Genomic DNA, 15,443 nt, shown 5'->3' with positions numbered 1-15,443 from the left:
GGGAGTCACTGTGGACAAGAGAGAGTCTACAAAACAGATGTCGGAGGGCTCAGATCTTGTTTGGATAGAATGCATCTTTGGACGAGTGACAACTGCAAGGAGGGTGAAAAGCAGCTGTAAATACACCTTCCTTTGTTTGCTGTACATTTATATTAACCTCATTACAAGCACAGCATTTGTGTCTCTTACGCATGTACATCAACAGCAGGGGAGAGACTTGCAATCACTTCCTTGCAGCATGTTGAAATCTGTTTGTGTCATCCCTGCTTCTAGCTCCGCCCCTCCCCCCCCACCGCCCACAACTCAGCTCCTGCCAAAAATGTTAACTATGACAAACCAACCCCACTTCATAGTTGCAGTCAGAATAAACTGAAATAGGAGTAGTTTGTGACTGACATAACTTAGCCTGATTGTAGAGTTATTTTGGAAGGTAGTGTGTGTGAGAGAGTGAGCGAGTGAGTGAGTGAGATATAAACCAACCAACATAGAATTCAATATCAGATTATAAAGTACAGCTACAAAATAAGGTTGCACGGAGTCCTTGAGTGCTGGGCTTCGTAAGTCTGAAGTGTCTGGCTTCATCCATTTCAACTTTAAATTAGCCTTCATATTTTTAGAAGTTTTTAATAGGAAAAATAAATAAATATCTCAAGTAGAAATCAGACACTCTGGTGTATCCTTTCATCTGGGCCGCTGCCAAAAACAGATCTACAGCCTTGAGCCAATGAGATAGCACCAACACACTCCTGCTCCTTTATTGATCTCTGATACGAAGCTCATGGCACTATCTTGTTCTGAGCGAAGAGTATTGGTCCACCCAGCACAATGTTTTGTGCAGCTGACTGGGAGCAGCTCTTCAAAGGTCTTGGGGAGATGCCTCTTGATGCCTCTGATCCTTTCCACTGAAGATGTGAAGAATTGAATCTGGGACCTCTTACGTGGAAATGTAGGCCACTGTTTGAGGGATGTATAAGGTTCATCAACATAAGCTGAACTCTGCTCCCTCCCCGCCCCATTGCTGCCCCATGCCTTTTGCTGTCTGTAGCTACCTTAACAAGACTTAAGCCTGACATAGGAAGAACTCTGCTGCATCAGGCCAAAGGCCCAGTTAGTGCAGTGTCCTGTTCTCACTGCGGGCAGCCAGATGCCACTAGGAACCAGTGCAACCAACGGGAGCTGAGTGCAAGAGTGCTCTCTGCATTTGTGATTCCTAGCAGCCAGTAACCACAGGCCGTGGAGGTAGATCCCAGCCACAAGGCACCAGGGACTGCATCCCTGAACTTATAGGGCAGTGGAGAAGCTTCTTGTGGCTCACATAGCTCAACCTGTGCAGATCCCAAAGCGTTTCTGTCTGCTCCCGGCTTCCTTTTAATGAGCCTCTGGAATTTAATGGCCTGGAATGAAAATGAGCTCAGTTGCACCTTGGGGAGACATTGGGTGCTATTCAAGGTCGTAGAAGAAGGAAAGATGAATGTAGGAAAAGTCCTGCTGAATCTGATCAGAGATCTGTCCAGTCCAACAGCCTGTCCCCTGCAATGACCATGCAGGTGTCTGTGGGTACGGTAGTCCTCTCCTGATGCTGTGCCCCAGACACTGGCATTCAGAGGCATGTCACCTCTGGTGCCAGTGGCAATACGCAGCTATGATGTCTGGTAGCCATTGCTAAACAAAGTCATTAGATGGTAAAGCTAATCTCCTTTTTAAATCATCCCAAATTGGTGGCCATCTCTCATTGGATCTCGTGGGGCCAAATCCATAGCTGTCAACTTTTACCTGTTTTTACGGGAAATTCCCTTATTCTGAATAGGATTCCTCGCAAAAAAAAAAAAGGAAAAAGTTGACAGCTATGGCCAAATCCCACATTTTGATCTATGCTGTGTGAAGAAATGCTCCCTTTTGTCTGTCCTAAAATCTATCATTCAGGTTCACTGGATGACTTATGAGTAAGGGAGTAAAACTGCTACCTGCTTTCTCTACACTGTGCATATTTCTAAATATATCATAGATAGATAGATAGATAGATTCTTTATTGTCATTACACAAGTGCAACATTGCACAAGTGCAACGAAATTGGATGCCATCCCTTAAAAAACAACAAAAGCAAAACAACAACAACAACCAAACAAACCACATTCCAGCCTTGTTGAATCTACTTTCTTCTCAACTCAAAATCCCCCAATGTTCATCATCTCTTCTCATAGGTGAGTCTCTCCGGCCCTTGGATTAATTCGGCACACCTTTTTCTGTGCCTGCACTTAGAGCTGTGTTTACAGACAGCTCAACAAAGCAGCTGTTCCTCTCTTAAGAACAGCTAGACTAGAGCCCAGGTAGGGAATTAGTGGCCTTATGGATGTTGTTGGACTACAACTCCCATGAGCTGCAAGCACCAGGTCCAGAAGATTTATGAACTGTGCTCCAGCATCTTGATTCCCCCCCCACACACATCTGGATAGGTCCTGTATCCTGGTTCATTCTAGAGAGCCTACATCACACGTGTGAAGCTTTTGCCTGCGTTGTATCTCAAAACGAAAAGCACTGATCATGAATATGTACCAAGAGGGGAAAAAGTAAAACAGTGGAGCTGAAGGACCATGAAATTCAAGGGTAGCATTCTACACAGACCTCACATGTAATCTAAGGGTATGTTCACATTAGTGGCTTAATACAAAGCAAGGTAATTACCCTTCTCCTGTGCTTTTGGAGATGCATTTGCATCAGAGAGGGGGCAAGACTGTCTTCACCCAGCACACATGCCTTCCCCACCCCTGCAACCCCAACTGCCCAGCCTCTTCCTGAAGTTGCCAACTGCACATGCATGCAGATGTGGCATCGTGGTTAGGACGTGGGACTAGCTAGGACCTAGGAGATTAGGGGTCAAATCCCCACTTGGCCAAGAATCTCATTGGGTGACCCCTGGTCAATCACTGCATCTCAGCTTGACCTACTTCACAGCATAGGTGCCGACTCCATGGGGCCTGAGGGGGCCTGAGCCCCCTCAAAAATTCGTTTGGGGGGGCTCTGCCCCCCAATAATTTAAGAAAATTATTAGTTATATTATGCTTTGTAAAATCACAAAATTATGTTGGTATTATTTATTTTCCTTGTTTGACAATAGTTACCTTTTAAAATACATTCAGTAATGAGTTAAAACAAAGCCACTCCCGATCTAGAGAGGGGGTGGGGTTGCGGGGTCTCGACCCATCAACAATCTTGCGGGGCTGGCGTCAGCCCCTCGAGAAGCGGGGATTCCCCCTAGCTCATTAATATTCACCGCCCACGGCGCAGCCAATTGGCTGCCGCAAAGGGCGGGCCCTCACAGGTTCACTTAAGGTCGGGGCAGCCCGGGGCTCGCCCCTTTCGTTCCCACAGCAGCAGCGGATTGGAGGTCTTGGGCCCCCCCAATATTTTTTATAAGTCGGTATGGGCCCCCCAATATTTTTTATAAGTCGGCGCCCCTGCTTCACAGGGTTGTTGTGAGGATAAAAGGAGGAAAACCATGGGTGCCATCTCAAGTTCCTTGGATGAAAAGGTAGAACACAAACGCAATAAATAAATGAGAGATGAATGAACAAGGTGAATACATAAAATGCCGCGGCTGTTAGGGTATGTTCACATAACCGCTCCAGTTGTCTAGTCTGATGATGCTGATGCTGATGATGATTATATACCGGTATTATTTATACCCCGCCCATCTGGCTGGGTTTCCCCAGCCACTCTGGGCAGCTTCCAACAGAATATTAAAATACAGTAGTCTATTAAATACAATAGTCTGATTGAAGCCGGTTTGAGGAAAAATGCATCAAGCAGCAACATTTGGCAAAAAAATACAGGCACATGGAACCTTACGAAAGCACAATATGAGTGGACTCTCCGTGTCCTGACCACAGCAGAAAGACTGATACTGATGAACTGGGAAAATAAAAAAATGTGGCTCCCTTCTCCGATTGGATTGAAGACTTATACAAACTTGCAACATATGAACAACTTGCATATAAATGCAGACTTGCCGTGGACAAATTCAATGATATTTGGAATCCATTCTTACAAACACTGTCATAGGTTAAGATCTGGTGAAGTGCCGCAACAACTTTGTAAAGTATGAAAAAAGAAAAGAAAATGCAGGATCTCTATGGTTTGTTGCTAGTGGTGTGTGAATGTGGCTTCAAAAACTGGGTGCAGATTAAGTGGTACTGTGAACAGACCCGGAGCAGAAACAGCGGTCCACTTACAACTGCAGCTGCCAGTATAATCATCTTAGCTACTCTATAGGAAATAGCCACTAGAGGGGGATGAGAAGCATAGGTTTCATACTTGTTTGTTTTTAATTTTATCTATTTTTATTTTTTAAACTAGAAGCCTCATGTGACTTATGCCAGGTTGAGATGTATGCATTTTCAAGTGTTTTCCCCGCCTCTTTGTGTTCTATAGCTTGCCCTGCTCTCTTCCCATTTATACCATCTTATCGTCCTCTCTGCCCCTCTTGCAACAGCACTTCTGCCTTCTCTGCATCACACACTCATTCATGCCAACCAGGATGCCACTTTCCTGCGTGCCTGTCTGTTGCCGTGCAGGCTACTGCTCCCGAGGCTTAATACAAATAGGTGCTGCAATAAAATGTAGCAATGTGGAATGCTCCTCTTCAGCGTGCCAGCCAGGCAGCCATGCCCTTTCCAGGATATTCCATTCCTCTCCTCTCCAATTTTCATTTGCCAGCTGCTGACAGTCTATGCCCACTGAGCCTGCTCCGTTTTCATTGGGTTGTGCCCTGGTCTTATATACACATGTGTGATTTGTTTTCCCCTGTTTGTACTTCTGCAAACTTTCCGTTGTGTCCAGTGCTTGCCCTGCTCAGAGTACACTTGCTAGAATCAACTGAGGTTCATTAATTTCAATGTTCCTCTTCTGTGCGGAGAGAGGAATGGGTTTGCAATGAATATGTAAGAATGAATAGTATTTGTTTGTTTTTTATTCACAAATAAAAGCTTTGCAGACTTCTGATTCTAGGCTCAATTGATAAGGAACACAATTGCATCAGCGCTGCAGAGAGATTTGGCACTTTGCTTCTTGATGCATCCAAAGTTTGTGTTCAAGAACAAGATGCCTGATGTATTTAAGAGGAGGGGACATAAAAGTGAAACTGTGGAAGTTGTTGATCTGTTGGAACCTGAACTTAAAGGGTTTAGATTCCCAGGCTGATTCTACACTCAGAAGCAAGCTCTAGTGGCTTCATAGGTACATTGTTTACAGCCCAAAGTGAGACAGTAGCAAGGAAACCTTTTTGTTTGTTTTTGTCCGGTTGGTTCAACTTCGGCAGTGTGAGTAAGCTGAAATGGGAAACCTGTGGCCCTTCAGATGCATAGCCTCCAACATTCCTCAGATGGAAATAGGGACATTTCTCACTACCTCCCCATTAACCTCCCTCAACACCCCATTTTTGTCCTCCCCAGCAGAGCATTTTTACCGCCACTACATCAATGAGCCACAACACACATGCCTTCCACTGTCCTGAGAAAACCCCTCAATCCTGATTTTATTTTATTCTTTGGCAGATTTACAAAAAGAAAAACACACCCCATTTAATAAATTTTAGAAAGGGGCAAAATTAGACATGGACACACAAAGCATTGTTTTAAAATAAAAAAATCAAGACTCCCTCTTTCTTTCTTTCTTTCTTTCTTTCTTTCTTTCTTTCTTTCTTTCTTTCTTTCTTTCTTTCTTTCTGACCATGGAGGGTGTGCCCCTGTCTACACCTCAGAGCTGGCACATAATGTGAGGCTAGGCTTCAGAGGCAGCAGTAGCTTCTCCTCCTTGCCTGTTCTCTGGCAGCCACAACAACAACAACAACATAATATAATATATTATTTATACCCCACCCATCTGGCTGGGTTTCCCCAGCTACTCTGGGCAGCTCCCAACAGAATTAATGATAATAATAAAAAAGCAATAAAACACCAGACATTAAAAACTTCCCTAAATCTGAAGGGCTGCCTTCAGATGTCTTCCAAAAGTCAGGTAGTTGTTTATTTCCTTGACGTCTGATGGGAGGGAGTTCCACAGGGTGGGTGCCACTACCTAAAAGGCCTTCTGCCTGGTTCCCTGTAACCTCACTTCTCGCAGGGAGGGAACCACCAGAAGGCCCTCAGAGCTGGACCTCAGTGTCCAGGCAGAATGACGGGGGTGGAGACACTCCTTCAGGTATACTGGACTGAGGCCGTTTAGGCCTTTAAAGGTCAGCACCAACAATTTGAATTGTGCTCGGAAACGTACTGGGAGCCAATGTAGGTCTTTCAATACCGGTGTTATATGGTCTCGGCAGCCACTCCCAGTCACCAATCTTGCTGCCGCATTCTGGATTAATTGTAGTTTCCGAGTCACCTTCAAAGGTAGCTCCATGCAGAGAACATTGCAGTAGTCCAAGCAGGAGATAACTAGAGCATGCACCACTTTGGCAAGACAGTCTGCGGGCAGCTAGGGTCTCAGCCTGGGTACCAGATGGAGCTGGTAAACAGCTGCCCTGGACACAGAATTGACCTGCGCCTCCATGGACAAGCTGCTGAAAGGAGGAGGCCAGGGGCAGTGGAGAAGCAATGGGAGGCCTTTGCCACTGCTGATACCAGCTCATCCTGCTCCCTAAGCGTGGCACTGGTGGCACTGGTGGTGGAAATAGGGATATTCTGGGATCAAATCGTATTTTTTTTGTAATTCTGGGACTGTCGCTGGAAAATAGGGATACTTGGAGGGCATGCATGTTGCTGGACACAGCTCCCATCATCTCCAACCACTGGGGTTCCCCAGCCCTGGAATAAGCAATGGCTGCCTAGAGCAAGCTGTTTGCAGGAGATGGTCTTTGAGCTGCAGCTTTAGATAAGTGACCTTTTCTCATTTTAAGGCTGCCTTAGGCCCATCAGTGAAATCGCCCTTGATGACTTGGTGGTAAATGTCTTTCCTGGAGGAGGCCCTGTGTAAGCAATTGCTGGGCCTCTCTCCTCTGCCCCCAATTTTCTCAGTGGTGCAGTAAAGTACAGTCGTACCTTGGAAGTCGAACGGAATCCATTCTGGAATTCTGTTTGACTTCCAAAATGTTTGAAAACCAAACCACAGCTTCTGATTGGCTGCAGGAAGCTCATGCAGCCAATCAGAAGCCGCGGAAGCCGCATTGGACGTTTGGGTTCCAAAAGAACATTCACAAACCAGAACAATCGCTTCCGGGTTTGCAGCGTTCGGGAGCCAAAACGTCCGATGTCCAGGGCGTTTGGGATCCAAGGTACGACTGTACATTTAGAGTTTAGGGCTCAGTGGTCCCTTCTTTGGATGGCAATGTGTATCATTTCAAGTGTAGTAAGTCAGCCCAGCTTCATTTTTCTGAATGGGACCCTTGACCTCTGCCCTCAAGTCCTGCCCTGATAACACCACTGCATTCACTGAGGAATACAGGTACATGGAAGATTTCTGTAAAATGTATTTATTTTGTCCTGCGCATGTTTCTGCTGTTCAGGAACAGCAGGATAAAGGAGGGACAAGAGCTCTTCTGCATAGCCCTTGGCTCTATATGGCAGGAGAGAACTGGATCCCAGTAGCAGCACACAAGGAAAACTTAGAATCATAGAGTTGGGAGGGACCTTGAGGATCATCTAGTCTAACCCCCTGCAATGTAGGAATATGCAGCTGTCCCATACAGGGATTGAACCTGCAAGCTTGGCATTTTCAGCACCACGCTCTAACCAAAAAACCCTAATGATAGGGTTACCAGAGCGTGGTAATCGCTAGGTATATAAGAGGGTGAGACTCTGTCTTTACGCGCTTTTACCCTAGGCATTTTGGGACTCTTTGAACTGAAAATTGTGTTGCAGAAATTCAGGAAAAGTGTGAAAACTGAAGGATAATTCCATTATGATCTGGCTGTGATCTGTCCAGGAAGCGTGATTTGGTTCAATTCACCTGAGAATGCAAACTGAACATCCTCTAGCTGTCCCTACTATGTGCCTGCACAGGTGTGTAAATTTCATGTCACATCCCTGAAATGTATCCTAAACTATTTTCTCCTAAGGGGTAAAATTTTCAGTCTCCTTCATAGCAAAATAGTAGCAGAAGCTAGAAAATATTGGCTTGATGCCTTAAAATGTATGAGTAAGGGGTTGACTTCTTCTTTTTAAAAAGAGAGAGAAATGTAATTATGCAGGTATCTCTCTCTCTCTCAAATCAGAAGTAAACTTTTTTTGAGGGTGGGAAGAATCAGGGAGCTGCTGCTGACACGTTTTGCAGGTTTCTACAATGAAGCACAATTTATAAATAGTTTTTGCAGAGGCATTAACATAATTACGGCTGTCGGGAGTTCAGCTTCAGCAGAGCTTGCTTGCAAAGGGTTGCCTTGTGGAGATGTCGATGTCTGTCCGTCTTCTTTCTCTCTCTCTCTCTCTCTCTCTCTCTCTCTCTCTCTCTCTCTCTCTCTCTCTCTCTCTTTCTCTCTCTCTCTCTCTGTGTGTGTATGTGTGTGTGTTGTTTGGACTGCAGCAGAGCTGGCTTTCCTCGGTATCTGGTTACACGAAGCTTCCACGAAGGACCTTTACGCTAAGACCTATCTCACTAAAAACATATCCCTCCATGTAACAAGAAACCCAAAACCAAGCAGGATATTTTAAAACTGAAGCAATGAAGATTAGATTAACTCTCCTCCAAACTGGGCTCTTCTGTTATTATTTTTGGCTGGAATGTGGAGGAAAGCAGCTGGCTCCAACGAGGGTCAGGAGAGTCAGTTTGGGTTTCAAATGTGGGGTGGGAAAGTGGGGCTTTCTCCCTTTGTTTCTTTTGGGGGAAGAAAGGGGAAAATGACAAGGATGGGTCTGTGTGTTCCTTGCATCAATAACTGGGCACAAAAGGTATAAAAAAAAGTTAAAGGACCCCTGGACGGTTAAGTCCAGTCAAAGGCGACTCTGGGGTTGCAGCGCTCATCTCGCTTTCAGGCCGAGGGAGCCGGCATTTGTCCAGAGACAGCTTTCCGGGTCATGTGGCCAGCAGGACTAAACCGGTTCTGGCGCAACGGGACACTGTGACGGAAACCAGAGTGTACAGAAACACCGTTTACCTTCCTGCCACAGTGGTACCTATTTATCTACTTGCACTGGTGTGCTTTCAAACTGCTAGGTTGACAGGAGCTGGGACAGAGCAACGGGAGCCCACTTCATCGTGGGGATTCGAACTGCCAACCTTCCGACCGGCAAGCCCAAGAGGCTCAGAAGTTTAGACCACAGCGCCACCTGTGTCCCTATAAACCGGGCACAACACAGCTTCTGGCTGGGCCTCTTCAAGCTTTCCTGCCAGCAGCGCTCCAAGCGGGGCTGGGATCTGCCCATTTTTCACCGTGCCCCAGAGCAATGTCTATGCTCTGCCTCCACTGTCAGAGGCTGTATGCCCCCAAATATCAGTGGCTGGGAACCACAACTATTGTTGCACTCAGGTTCTATCATAGAATCAAAAAATTGGAGAATAGGAAGGGACTCCAATTGTCATCTAGTTCAAATGCAAGAATCCCAACTAAAGCATCCATGACAGCTGGCCATCCAACCTCTGCTTAAAAACCGCCAAAGAAGGAGAGTCCACAACCTCTCGAGGAAGTCCATTCTACTATCTGACAGCTCTTACCATCAGAAAGTTCTTCATGATGTTTAGGCAAAATCTCCTGTCTTGTAACTTGAATCTTCCAGAGCAGGAGAAAACAAGCTCGCTCCATCTTCCATGTGACAGCCCTTTAGATATTTGAAGGTGTCCATCATATCTCCTCTCAGTCTCCTCTTTTCCAGGCTTCCAACTTTCCATAGACATCTGGTTAGCTCCTGGGAGAACGGGATGCTGGAGTAGCTGGGCCATTGATGCTTCAAAAGGCTCTTCTTATATTCCTAACATGGTTTCATTGGAAAACATCTTGGAAATTTTGAAGTGGAGGTTTACACAGTCAGCTGCTCTATATGGAGGTCCTGAGACCAGTTTCAGTGCTAGTGGGTCCTGTTGTTGGGGTCCTGGGCCCCTGGTCATGACCCTGCCATGGCTCCAGGCCTGATTGGTAGAAGAGAAAGTTCTGCATTACAATCTTGTGCAGTAATGCTTTAGCGGGAAAGAGTTCTGACATTGTTACGGCATTTGTACCCTACTTCCCCTCCAAATTGCTCCAGTTGAAGTGCATTCCCCCACTCCGCCATCCCATTCCATCTTCTCAACAACCCTGTGATGTAGGTTAGGCTGAGAGATGGTGACTGGCTCAAGTCAGCTAGTGAACTTAATGGCTAAGTCGGGATTTGAAACTTTATCTCCTAGGTCCTAGCCCAAAACACTAACAGCTCCATCACTCTCACTCACACCTTACGGATACCCAGTGCCTGTTTCTTGGAAAAATGGTGTCGGTACTTACCAGGTTCATAGCAATCCACCTGCTACTGCCACTGCCCTTTTCACGGGGGGGTCATGGGAACCCCCCCAAATGTCTGCCACCCAAAGGGCTGACCAGGCAGCCAGGCAGCCACCCATCCTGTCCTGTCCCTTCATAGCAGGTGGGCCGCACTGCGCCTGTGCTGCTGTCTGACTGCACATGCTCAGGCTTGAGGAGGCTGCATCCCCCTTCCCCCCTGTAGGGTAAAAGGTAAAGGGACCCCTGACCATTAGGTCCAGCCGTGACCGACTCTGGGGTTGCGGCGCTCATCTCGCTTTATTGGCCAAGGGAGCCGGCGTACAGCTTCCGGGTCATGTGGCCAGCATGACTAAGCTGCTTCTGGCAAAACAGAGCAGCGCACGGAAACGCCGTTTACCTTCCTGCTGGAGTGGTACCTATTTATCTACTTGCACTTTGACGTGCTTTCGAACTGCTAGGTTGGCAGGAGCTGGGACTGAGCAATGGGAGCTCACCCCGTCATAGGGATTTGAACCGCCAACCTTCTGATCAGCAAGTCCTAGGCTCTGTGGTTCAACCCACAGCACCACCCACGTCCCTCCCCCCCGTACCCCAGACTTATTGTTTTTGCCTCCTTCCATGCCCCACCCACCACCACTGCGACTGGCTAAAGAGTGGGAAAGTGGTGCGCATGCTTGACAGCCAGGCGCCTGCGCTGTGGGTGCCTCCGAAGCCTTGCCCTGTTGCGTGGCTGGGAAGCGCAAGGGGATAAAAGCATTGATGCTTGCCTTGCCACCTAATCAACCTTTTCTTAGAAACTGGGAGCATGGAATGGAGGAGGCAATAGTCGAATCATAGAGTTGGAAGAGACCACGAGGGTCGTCACAAGATTGGGGCAGGGGGCAGAAAGCTGATGGTACTGAGTACTGTTGAGCGCTGCCAGAAAAAGAAGAAGCTGATACCTAAAATTTGTTGTAGCATTGTAGAATGAAGACGTTCCAAAGTGTTGAAAGTACCCTTGTATTCATTCTGATTCTTTTCTGGCCTTTTTAGTAGTGGTAGTCTCAAAAATAGTTTTATTGATGCACCCAAGCCAGGTTTTGATTCCTTTGTGGTTGTCTTTAAAAGTTACAGCCAACTTTAAGAATCTTTTTATGGTATGCAGCTGATGGAAGTTGTCCATCAAGCTTATGCAGCAATAAATCTGTTGGTCTTTAAGATGACACAGGACACCCTTGGCATGGCAATCTCTCATTCTCTCTCTTGGAAAAGAAAATACCTGTGTTTGCTTTTGTAACTTGTGTTAAGGTTCTTCTTTCCCAAGGCTGATGGCATAGGCCTATAGAATTAACAGACTGCCTTGTTAAAAATTGGTTGCGCGAGAAATTCCTGCATCATGACACCCTTTGTCAAGGGACACACTTTATTTCCAAAAAGCAAGATTGGCGTGTTTGTTTTGTTTTTAATCCAATAACAAACAAATGGCACACTGCTTTTAGTGTTGCCACCTTATGGATATTCTGGCAGTACTTCGGGTCCCAGCTCTGCTAAACTCTCCTGTCTATACCAGGGGAGGGCAGAATTCAGGCGTGTGGGATCTGCCTTGTGTTTTGTTGGACCCCAAGATCCACCAACAGGAGCGAGGTGCAAAAGGCAAACACTTGGCATGAATTGGTGCCTCTTCGCAGCTGCTGAACATCAGGGTTTGGGCACTTCAGTTTGTTCTGAAAAAATAAGTACTATTAAAAGTGGAGCAATTCTGGAAGCACACAAACCTCTTTGCTGTATGCCTTGGGAGGGAATAATGTGAAAGCTGGTCCAAAATGCTGTGGCTGGACTCCGCCAGCGCATAACATTGGTGCTTAAAAGCTCACACTGGCTGCCCACATGTTACCAGGCTATGATCAAACTTTTGGTGTTAATTTTACAAGGCCCTTAACAAGTTGGGTCCATGGTATCTTAAGGACTGCCTGATCCCTTGTACCTCCACCTGATCGCTAAGATCTTTGGGGGAGTCTCTGTTGATCGTCTCCCAGGCCACAGCTGCATGGCTGACCAGGAGACATATTTGCAGTCTGGTGAGCCCAAGGCTGTGGAATTCCCTCCTAACTGAGATTAGACAAGCACTCTCCTTTCTGACCTACAGACTCATGACAAAGAGCTTCCTTATTCCAGCAGACATTTTAAGGCAGTTTTGCTGTTCTTACGGAGTATTTTTAATTGTTCTTATTTCCTGTATGTGTTTTTTCTAAAACATTTTTTTGTTTATGTACACTGCTTGGAAATTCTGACTTTGCAGCGATATATAAATATCCAAAATGAATAGATGAAATATTAAGGGTGGGGGAAGGAATGAAACCACTTCTAAAGCAATTTGTCCATTCATACAGCTACTTAAGGAGATGGCAGCTCCTAAGACTAGAGAGATCTGATTCTCTTCTTAGCAAAATTCGCAGCTATTTGTTACCACTCGCTTAGCACTGTTGTTTCAGGAAAGAGCCTTGGGGCAGTGTGTGTTTGAAGAGAGAGACTTTCAAAGCAGGGACACTATTTACTGGGAATGCCAATGCCCAGGAAAGATGTCAACGTGGCGGTTGGAAAACATTCATGTAGTTTTTATGCAAATAAAGGCCGTACCTAGTTTGCATAGTCTGAGAATTAGCTCAGGCTGCAGATTAAACCTGGTCCTGTACCAACTTCCTTTGGTGATGTGGGATGCAAGTGGCCCAGTTCTCTAAGGCGCTTCATCTTAAATGGCTAATCTGTGATTCATTTCCACTCTAGAAGTTGGGAAGTTAGCAAGGCAAGAGAAAGTTAGGACATGCTGGATTGCATCCAACCAACCTACTCAGAGTAGACCCATTGAAACAAATGAGGCTAAGTTAGCCCTGTCTATTAATTTGAGTGGGGTCTGCTGTAGCATATGACTCTCATTGGATACAACCCATTGACTTCCTCCTTTGCTAGAAAGAGAGAATTAGCCAGTAATGGGCAAACATCCCTTGGGTCAATATGAAGTGAATTCATTCTGCAGAGCCTAATCATTTGAAAAAGAAAGAAAGAAAGAACGGAAGAAAGAACCCCTTGTGAATAACTTCACTTTCTCCCAGCCCAGTTTGGGCCCATTGAATTCCCAATGAAATCACATGTGTAACAAGGTCTGAATGCTCTGCGGTGTCCCCGGCACAAAGCACATGTATTTTTGTCACCTGCCTATTATTGCATTTATATCTCACCTCTTTCCCAAGGAGGTCAAGCAGCCACACACAGCTCCCCACTCCCCATGTTATTTGCACAACACTCCTGTGAGGTAGTTTCGGCCGAGATAGAGACTGGCTTGGACCCCTGTCAACCGATGAACGTCATAGCATAGTGGAGAGTCTAAGCCTGAAGGCAAAGAAACCAGTAGCAGGCAAAGCCAGGACCGGTGACTGTTTTGCCTCCATTCTATGATTCTACCACTTTCCTCTTTGCTGAGTTCTGCAAGAGCAAAGGAGGGATAATAATAATAATAATAATAATAATAATAATAATAATAATAATAATAATAATAATAAATAAATAAATAAATAAATAAATTTTATATATATCCCACCCTCCCCAGCTGAAGCTGGGCTCAAAGTGGTTAACAACAATAAAAATCTGTCCATTTTGGTTTCTCTCGGTTTTTCATTTTTCCAATCTTTAGTTTGGTTCGCCTTATTTCTACATCAGCTTACCATTTTTTAAAATAAAAAAACCTCCCCATGACTTCACCATCCTTTTAGTACTAATTTCCCCTAATACGCAATGTTCGCCTGCACTTTTGCCTAATATATGTGTTTCTGTGAATCAATTTCCCCCGGATGTGATGCATTTTTTTGTATGTTGTTTCACTAATATGTGTATTTTCACACACACTTTACCCAAGTTTAGGCTTGTGTGTGTGTAAATGTTGCTGGGCTGGAGAAGTGCATTGCAAAATTCAGAGATTCACAAATTTCGAAGGTGGGTTGTGTTTTGGTTTCACAAAGTGTGACTTAGGTGCAATTTGCCTTAAAATGCAGACTGAATTGAATTTCTCCTCCATCCTTAACTGGGGCTGAGGAGCTGGAAGCTGGCAGGCAGTGCCACCTCTTTGATCAGCCACAAGTAATAATAATTGTTATTTACTGAAGTTCTCACCCTGGGCCAGCAAGGGGATACTGTAGATAGTTTTCACTCAGGTCCACATATGCAAATAAGGGATACAAAGCTATGTTCAGTGATTGGATAGTTGCAGAAAGTTGTTACAGTTGTGTTGAAAGGGAGCTCTATAGAAGCAGGCTGGCTGAACCCTTCTGTTCTGTTCTGGCCTGTGAATAAACAAGAGCTGTTTGAAGAATCGCTGTTTCGTCTGAAATGTTCACCCACAACTTAACAATAATAATATAATAATAATTTATTATTTATATCCCACCCATCTGGCTGGGTTTCCCCAGCCACTCTGGGAAGTTTCCAACAGAATATTAAAATACAATCGTCTATTAAACATTAAAAGCTTCACTAAACAGGGCTGCCTTCAGATGTCTTCTAAAAGTCTGGTAGTTGTTTTTCTCTTTGACATTTGGTGGGAGGGTGTTCCACAGGGCGGGTGCCACTACCGAGAAGGCCCTCTGCCTGGTTCCCTGTAACTTGGCTTCTCGCAGCGAGGGAACCGCCAGAAGGCCCTCGGAGCTGGACCTCAGTGTCCGGGCAGAACGATGGGGGTGGAGATGCTCTTTCAGGTATACTGGTAAGAAGGCAGGCAAAGGAAAGCTGCCTGAAAGCTGGTTGGGGGGCACTGTGACCCACCCCCAGTGGGCCAACCTGCCTCGCAAACATTCCACTGCCCTGACTCATTTTTGCTAGGGCACCTTAACATCCATGCTAAGAGCTCGGGTACCCTGGGAAAATTATATTTCCCTGCTCGCCAGACTTTGAAGGAAGAGAAAGGAATTGCTTGATGAATGCAGAGGAGAAGGCAAGGTAGAGGCTGCTGCTTCCTGGCTGTCAAGTTCCGTGTCTCAGTACCTCCATTATTAATGATATGATAGCTGCCAGAAGC

The 15,443-nt window shown here is 45.7% G+C and overlaps 1 protein-coding gene across 3 annotated transcripts in view; it reads left to right on the top strand.

Annotated features, from left to right (window-relative positions):
* PKNOX2 (PBX/knotted 1 homeobox 2) overlaps positions 1 to 15,443 on the top strand; it is a 440,472-nt gene that overhangs the window by 4,839 nt on the left and 420,190 nt on the right. Inside the window, exon 1 of one of the 3 annotated variants that reach the window (XM_081891018.1) lies at positions 12,855 to 12,987. The exons of the other annotated variants lie outside the window; for them this stretch is intronic. The gene's annotated coding sequence lies outside the window, so the exon portion shown is untranslated. Of the gene's footprint in view, positions 1 to 12,854; positions 12,988 to 15,443 lie in introns of those variants that run through there. 3 annotated transcript variants of the gene reach the window in all.

Source organism: Podarcis melisellensis (assembly GCF_964234715.1).
Source record: "Podarcis melisellensis genome assembly, chromosome: 15".
Lineage (NCBI taxonomy): Eukaryota > Metazoa > Chordata > Lepidosauria > Squamata > Lacertidae > Podarcis > Podarcis melisellensis.
The sequence above is the reverse complement of the archived record's forward strand: the minus strand, read 5'-3'. Positions and strand labels throughout refer to the sequence as shown.